This window comes from Diabrotica virgifera, chromosome 9 (assembly GCF_917563875.1).
Source record: "Diabrotica virgifera virgifera chromosome 9, PGI_DIABVI_V3a".
Lineage (NCBI taxonomy): Eukaryota > Metazoa > Arthropoda > Insecta > Coleoptera > Chrysomelidae > Diabrotica > Diabrotica virgifera.
The window spans coordinates 145,594,332-145,601,569 of NC_065451.1; the positions used below are offsets into that span (position 1 = coordinate 145,594,332).

Sequence of the window (7,238 nt, forward strand, 5' to 3'; positions counted from 1 at the left end):
TGAAAGAGAACCGTACCGATCAGTGTAGTGTGTACGTTTTGTAGGCAATCCTCGTCGGCATTCAGTGAGGGATCAGTGCAATTGATCACGAAGACATCTCGTGGCCTGTCGATTCACAATAATTGTGTGCTTTATTGTTATTCGGGAAATGGAGTGGAATGAAGAAAATACACAAAACCTACTTGAAATGTATCATGAGCGCCCCGTTCTGTGGAACAGCCGATTGGCAGATTATAAAGACCGGAACAAACGTCGCGATGCATTGTTGGAAATAAGCGTATCTTTTGGAATGGAGAAAGAGGAAATCGAAAAAAAGATTAGATATCTCTTAAGTCACTTTGCACGGGAAGTAAAAAAAGAGAAAGATTCAGAAAAAAGTGGTAATGGAACCGTAGAAACTTACAAAAGTAAATGGTTTGCGTATAAGTTAATGGAATTTCTGAAGGATAAGAATAAACCTATTGTAACGCAAGATTCAGAGGTATGTATATCATATTTACACTGTAGTAGATACTTTATTCATTCTTAATAATTGAGTTCATATTTATACATAAATTTGAAAATATTGATATAATCATATTGGTATATCGTATTTCATTTATCATATTGAAAAGGCAATGCTCCTTCTTGAGAAATGAAGAATTCGGCCAATTCGTTTCTCACATTTTGTGCCGCAGCTCCACTCCTTCTTGCCCTTCTGCCAAAACTGAGCAATTCATTAGAGGAAGCATTTCGTTTCCAAAGCCCAGGATTAATTGCTCCAGTATCCGAACATTCTACATCAATCATTCCAGGTGGAGTGTAAAGATTTCTTGAAGTGTTTTTTCGCAAGAAATTGTGTAGGTGAATTAAGGCCAAAACTACGTTCGTTGCAGTTTCTGGTTCCAACAACATGGGCCTACGAAGCACTCGGAAAACAGCACTTAAAATGCCAAAAGCATTTTCTGACACTCTTCTTGCGCGGCTCAATCGATAGTTGAATATTCTATTTTTGAACCTTTTTCCTGATGTCCTGCGAATGGCTTCATTATGTTTGTTGATAGTGGGAATGCGTCATCCGCCACAAAAACAAATGGAACATCAGTGCTTCGTCCTAGTAATGAACAAGCAGGTGGAAGGTTTAGGGTATTTTCTTCAAGGCACTCTTTGAAATATGAATCGTTGAATACGCCCCCGTCCGATATTCGTCCCTAACATCCCACGTTTGCATATATAAAATTATAATTTGCGTCTATAACAGCGAACAAGACAATGCTAAAGAAGCTCTTGTAGTTGAAAAAATCGGTTCCTGAATTTATAGGAGCTTGTATTGATATATGTTTGCCGTCCATAGCTCCGACACAATTTGGAAAATTCCATTTGTCGTTGAACTGCTTGGCTATAAAGTACCAACTTTCGTTAGTTTTAGTCATCTGAAAATAAAAGTTACATACCATAAACAGACGAACGAACTATAAATTGCAAAGCAAAAAAGTGGATTAATTTAGAAATTAATATTTTGTTTCAGGGTAAACGAAAACGAAAGGAAGAAGATTCACAAGAAGTAGAAACAGACGATGGAGAAGAGTCGCTACAAGTATGGGAACAGAGCATTGATGGTTCCGAAAATGAGGTTGGAACAACAGCTCAATCTCAATCTAAATCAAACTCAATTAACATTGTGAAGTCCCGTGGTCGAAAAAGTATGGCTACTAATTTACCAATTGTAAACGAGGCAGTGAATCTTATGCGATCTATTACTACTAAAAGGGCTGAAAAGGATGAATTTTCATTGTTTGGTGAACAAGTTGCAATGAAGCTTCGAAAAATTGTGTCGCCATTTGCTAGATTTTCCGTTCAGAATATAATTAATACAGAAATGGGCAAATACGATAATCCTCATTTCATAAATCATTCTCATCCACCTACTCCACAAGCATATCCACTGCAATCATTCAATGTTGCCCATAATTCAATACCATCTCCAGGACATTACCCCAATACATTAAGTGGTCGGAGTTCGACATCAACTTCTACTATTAATCAAGATGAGGACATTCACACTCTCTTATTGACGTTGTAATTTCTTATATTTTTAAATATATAACAAACTACGATGAATAGTTATTTTTTCTTACCTTTACGTAATCTTGAAGAGCATCTATGAGCGCTTTGCATACCTCTGCAACACATTTTGAAATAGTTTGCTTAGATATTTTGAAGGTATACATGAGAGAATGGTAGGAATCTCCACTGGCAAAAAAACGTAGCGTAACTGCAAGTCGTTCAGAGGCAGGAATTGCTGCTCTAAATGACGTATCTTTTCTTGAAATAACAGGTCCAATCAAATCTAATAATGTTTGGAAATCTGTTTTGGTCATTCGAAAAAAATTTCTGAATCCTGCGTCACATCTATATTCCAAATTTAATTCATCTGCGTCGTCAGAAATCAAATCTTTCATAAGATCCGTGGCACTGTACCTATTACGACTTCTGAGGCTTGGGCGAACCCAAAACCTCTTGGCACGTTTATATGAAGTAGAGGCAATTATTGCAACAGCTGCAGCCGCAAGAATCATATCATCCTCTTCTGAACTCATTATTGACACGCAACACTGTACAACTGCTACGTACACACTACAAATATTGTGTGGACACCAGCGACACCAATCGGTTTTGCCGATCGGCAATACCGATCGGCAAGGTATGGCATAATGTGGATGCGCCTTTAAACATACAAATATTATTGTGTTTTTATTCTTATACATCTACTTACATCTTACACAAAATAATACAAATAAACAATTCAGACTAACTATAGAATGTTACATCACATGCTGCTAACTCCCGAACATTTGACTAGTTTTGGTTAAGAAATCCTGCTATCTCTACTTTTTTTTAAATAAATGAACAGTGAATTCCTCATTCTCATGTTATTTGTATTCCAAAATGCGGCCCTTTTGCATATTCGTTATCAAATGACTTCATTGCTTGCTAAAAGCTACTTTAATTTTTTTATTAAGTTTTTACTCTCTCCTGTAAAGTTAGGTCAAATGGAGATAGCAGGTTTACACTTTTCACCGACGATATTTTAAATGTGTCAGATATCAAGTCAATAAACAATAAATTTGCTTATTTTTTGGTGCACCATCTATTTTATAGAAAGTAGATATATTTTAGTCACAGGTAAATATCGCCAATGTAACCTATAAACTCTAATGTTTGTTTTGTTTGACAGGAAAAGTTTTTAATAAATATGTAATTTTATTTGTCCTGTTTATTTATAACTACCTATTAGCAAAATTTTAACCACACATTTAAAAGTATTTTAGAGTATACATATTAAGAAAATATTGGATTGTATAAAAGAAACTCTTGGTAAGGCGCCCTCAAACAAAATATATCCAGGATCATTTCTATGTAAACACCCTAGGATATCTGTGTAAGTACTCTTATTTCATTTGGTAATAGTAGTTGATACTCCCTAGTTCCTTAAACGAACCTATGACCTGCCACCGCACAACCATGAGCTGCCGCAGCAAGTAGCTTTTAGAAATATCCCCTAATTTTTCTCCAGACCCCTTTCTATTTAAGAAATAGTATTCATCCTACTAGAACTCTTCTTCCACCCCATTTCTAATTGTTACAAATGCCGCCCAACGTGTGGAGCTCGACTCATTTTTTTTAGCCTGCTTCCGGCTCCATTGGAAATTGCTACAAATGGCGCCCAAAGTGTCGAGCTACAAATAGCACCCAACGTACCAAGCTACAAATCTGTCTCTTTTCATCCCCAGTCCTATCATTAAGTTGTTCCCAAACAGTTTACTTTTTTTTTAGCTAGTCCAACTGTTTTTCAACCTAAATTATTTTTTTGCCCCAGATTTGAGATCGATTATACTATCATATCAGTATCCTAACGTAGTTTAGCCCAAAAACTTATGTCGGTAGCCTAGAAAGAGCCCCTACATTTTTTTTAACGTTACGAAGTGGTATAAATTTTTTAATAGGTATAAATATGTACTCATTGTAGTGTATCAACATTATTTTTATGTATGTATTTATGGTAGATGTTGATACAGTACCCATGGTGAAAGCATTATTTGAATTTTTTCTAAATATTGATGAGTATAATATAGACAGGTAGTCTATATAAGTAGTGTTGAACATTTTAATATTGAAACTATTTAAAAAGTATAACTTTATTGTTATATTTGTGCATTTATTCATAATTGATGACAATTTTTTACAGAATAACTTGATTTTGTGATTTTTTTTGTTCGTCGTTTGAGTATACGTGTATAGTCTGGTAGTTTCCCTTTGAGCTTTTAGTCCCATTATTTTTTTTCTCAACTAATCTAGCTTTGACAGTGTCATAAGCATACCAAAGGTTAGTTGGAGCCTACATGTAAATTATTTGGAGCCTATCTGTGAATTAGTCGGAGCCTACCCGTATAGTAAAGGAGTTGGTCAGTCCGATTAATATTTGTCTTTCCCTTCTTGTACCAGAATACATCACAAGTGTAATACTCGTGATAGAGGAAGCGTGCTTAGTTGTCTAGGAACACTTCCGTTAATTATCGGAACAAGAACCATTGTTGGTGTTTCCTGAGTAAGCTCATTCGAGAAGCAAGTTTCAATATTGTTTGTGTTTGAATATCCCTGTTGTGTCTAAAATTTTTGAGTCTGTTGTTCCCTGTTAGTATGTGAGTGTGAATTTTTGACAAATAGTTCATTGACCCCTCTTTTATTTACTGAATGATTGTAGGCCAAGAGCAGAAGCTGTGACAAGACTGGTGATTTGGGATCCGGTCACGTTGGACAGGTGACGTTTGCTTTCGTTTGATAAATAGAAACGGTCCTTTGTTGAAAATCATATTTTCTACTATTCCCTTCTGTCTTTCTCTTGCGTGTTACTTTCACCCCAGTTTTAAAAATGAAGTCTACCCAGGTAAATGATCTGAAAACAGAAGAGTTATCTTATGAACTGTTCATAAGAGGTTTTAAGGTACAAAATAAAAACGTTGAGGAAAAACGTAAGTTATTGAGAGGTCAGTTAAGTAAAGAGACTACCTCATCTGCCATCGATTTTACTAAAAATGTAGTCGATCCTGATAAAGAGTTACCTGTAATTCAGGCAATACTCAAAGATTTGCAAAATATTGCAAAAACGATGGATGCAGTCAACAAAAGCTGACTTTGCTCGTTTCAAAACAAGGTCCACTCATCTGGATTTCAGATTAGAAAATTTCCCTAACAATGTAGGTGAAAATGTAAAAGAAGTTATTGAAAACTATAAAATGGATTTATTGATGTTGACAGGAGATGTCTTGGAAAAGGAAGAGACATCCGATAATATGTCCATCCCATCGACTAGTGATACAACTTCAGTCCCTGTTGCCCCTATTAGTTCAGTTTCAGCCCCTATTATACAAGTTTCAACTCCTGTTAGAGTTTCTGATTTAAATATCAAATTTAATGGTGAGAGTAAAGCCCTTCCCACATTTTTAGAAAAAATAAGAGATTCTGCTAGGTCCAGAAATATTTCTCATGATGTCCTGTTTAGATCAGCTTTCGACTTATTTGACGGAAACGCTGCTATTTGGTATAGAAGTGTTAGAAATACAGTTTACAGTTGGAACGAGTTGGTAACCTTACTCAAAACTGCTTTCCTACCCCCAGATTATAATGATAATCTCTTCGACGATATTAAAAGTCGAAAACAAAAAAAGTCCGAGTCGATCACTATTTATTCCTCAATCATGGAGAATCTCTTTAGACGTTTGGAAGAGTACCCATCTGAAGCACAACGAGTTAAAATCTTAAGAAAAAATATTTTTGTGGATTATATTCCACTCATAGCCCTTCAAGATTTTCCCACTGTAGAAATTTTAGTCTCTACTGTTAAACGTTTGGAGCAAAATGTTTTGCCTCTGCTTCAAACTACAAAAGATCTTATCCTATTGGTGGTGCGTTGAAAAGCCTAGGCTGATATGAGCATGGCAGCGGTCATCACGCTCCCAGATATAAATGGAACCCTGGAGGCAGGCATCGCCGTAGGGGCAGACCCTAAACTAGCCGATGCAAACAAATTAAAGATAAGGACTGCTGTCGACATAGACACAGCTACGAGGCAAGCGATCCTCTGGGCCTACAACACTTACACTAACGTCAACGATGAGGTCTTAAAATACTACGTCAACGGGGCCGCGGTGGCAGTGAGATGTGGACTCTGCCGGAGGGTCGGAGCCGGAAATGACGGGGATTGGCTAGTCGCTGAAGGCGCTGCCATCGAACAGCCCGAAGAAAACGTGATTGCGAAGCTCAACGGGTTCATCTCCGAGGAAGGAATGAGGCAGACGTTAACGATAATTGTTGCGACTAAGGCAAACCTCTGGGCAATGAATCACCATACTGGCCAAGGGGCGTGCCAGGGTTACGCGAAGAAAGTCTTAACCACCATATATGGGTCGGAGCCCACTGCTGAAATGACCTCAATGGCTCATACCATTGGCCACTGGTGTAGCACAATACACATTTTTACACTAGGGGAAATTAGAGGACTTAAAGTACCGGACCCTCCGATGCACGCTGGAATTACCCATGTGACTATGTCAGCTGACGCAAAGTTAAGATTTAGCGCAATGCCAGCTGGTACGCACAAACTCGCAGTGGCTTATGAGTGTACAAGAAGACTCTACAGATCTGTCTTAATGGCCCAATGCCCAGAAGTAGACTTTTTCATGACAACTGGGAGAAACAGGGCAACAGTGATGGCAAATAGAGCGGCATACCACGTTGGCGCTGCTTACCTGACCGGTAATCCAAGAGAGGCATATTCGGACAGCGATTACGATTCGATGCTTGGCAGACTGGGGTCGTATATGCGAACAATGTACCCAAAAAGTACACTTGTGGCCTCTCCACATCTGACACTCCAGAAAGTAGAGTCATATGATGATTATAATCCGGAATGGGCGTTATTCTTGTCGCAATATAAGTCGTATTCACAGTCTCATCCATCAGATGCGCTAAAGGAAATGACAAATGCTGGAATTCTGAACGACCCAGAGACGATCCGAGTTGCAAAGGCAACTTTTTTCTGAGGGGACAAAATGCGCCAGGAGTTCTGTTCCCTCCTCCCCAACCTCCTGAAAGACCGCAAGAAGCACAATCCAGACAAAGAAATGAGAGACCCAATCCTCCAGTAGATACTGATGAAAGACATCAATCTTCTTCTTATCCACCAGAAAGACATCAGT

At 37.9% G+C, this 7,238-nt stretch overlaps 1 pseudogene; it reads right to left on the reverse strand.

The window, feature by feature from the left end:
* Positions 1 to 495: 495 nt before the first annotated feature.
* LOC126892561 (uncharacterized) lies at positions 496 to 2,646 on the reverse strand (annotated as a pseudogene).
* Positions 2,647 to 7,238: the final 4,592 nt, after the last annotated feature.